General features: G+C 39.5%; 1 protein-coding gene across 1 annotated transcript in view; it reads right to left on the bottom strand.

The window, feature by feature from the left end:
- The window catches only part of LOC108752308 (alkaline phosphatase 4), an 18,452-nt gene extending 17,625 nt beyond the window's left edge, over positions 1 to 827 (bottom strand). The window contains exon 1 of the mRNA XM_018493059.1: positions 516 to 827. The gene's annotated coding sequence lies outside the window, so the exon portion shown is untranslated. The remainder of the gene's footprint in view (positions 1 to 515) is intronic.
- Between the last annotated feature and the right edge of the window lie 320 nt (positions 828 to 1,147).

Below are 1,147 nucleotides of genomic sequence, written 5' to 3'. Positions count from 1 at the left end.
ACATATAATAATATTAAATTATTATTTGATAATATTTAGATAGTTTTCATTTTTGAGTATTAATTGCATTAAATGTTTATTTTTTATTTTATAAAATTTAAGATGTTTAAAAAAGGTGCATTAAACTTCATTTAAATAGATAAAAGCGTGCTAATAATAATCGCTACTTCATTATTTCTCCAATTTAGATATGCTGTGTATAATTAGCGCTGTATTATTACTTAGCTGATAACAGTTAGCTGACAACAATTTGTAAACTTTTCGGCTACTTTTTTTTACTAAGTCTATCGCGAGATAAATTTATAATTTTTCAGGACGTCATTTGAACGACGTATAATACGCTTGAGGATATTAACGTATACATACGAACGGGGTCGCTTGCCGACCTAGTTCCTATCTCGTTGCCTCTTCAGCATCCAAGCTGATTGTTCGGATCTTCTCACGTGTTTCTCAAACACCCCGAGACACAGCTTTAATCTCATATGCCGAAAATGGCAAATCAAATTATCACTTACCTAAGGTGTCGTGAAGGAACTTGTGATATAGCGTGGCACCACGACAGTATTAATTTGATAGGACCTGTCGATATGTCAATTCAACGATGTCTTGGCAACGTACGTCTTGAACCGTGACATCCTCGGGAATGAAGCACGCGGCACAGCGAGCGGCGTCCTTTAAATTACGTCGCGTAATCACTTGCCACTTCTCTAGTCGATTGGCCGCCGATAGTACCCGTGACAAAAGCCGCCCGTATAACCGTCCAACTTCTTTTCGGATCGCGCGACGCGGCCGGAAAACACGAGTTTAAAGCCGATGCGAGGATACCGGAGCGTACTCGCCAATGAGCCAGCTTTGACACTTTATATAGTGTTTCAAAGGCCGTAGCGGCATGAGGTGGCGAAGCGTGCAAGGGACACTAGCTACGCGGATTCTGTATGCAGAAAAGGAGAGAAAGAGAGGAGAGATCCCCTCGTATAGAGTGTTAATCCGACCGTAATTGACTAGCTCTCTGCCATTTTGTCTTATATTTTTGCGTTATAGATCATTTATGTGTACAGAAAGCACGAGGTACCTTATCGCGTGAGTTTTCTCTATCTTACCGTTGATGCTATCTTTTCATTTTTATCACAATTCTAATTGTTATATA

Source organism: Trachymyrmex septentrionalis, unplaced genomic scaffold (genome assembly GCF_001594115.1).
Source record: "Trachymyrmex septentrionalis isolate Tsep2-gDNA-1 unplaced genomic scaffold, Tsep1.0 scaffold6, whole genome shotgun sequence".
NCBI classification, from domain to species: Eukaryota; Metazoa; Arthropoda; class Insecta; order Hymenoptera; family Formicidae; genus Trachymyrmex; species Trachymyrmex septentrionalis.
The sequence above is the reverse complement of the archived record's forward strand: the minus strand, read 5'-3'. Positions and strand labels throughout refer to the sequence as shown.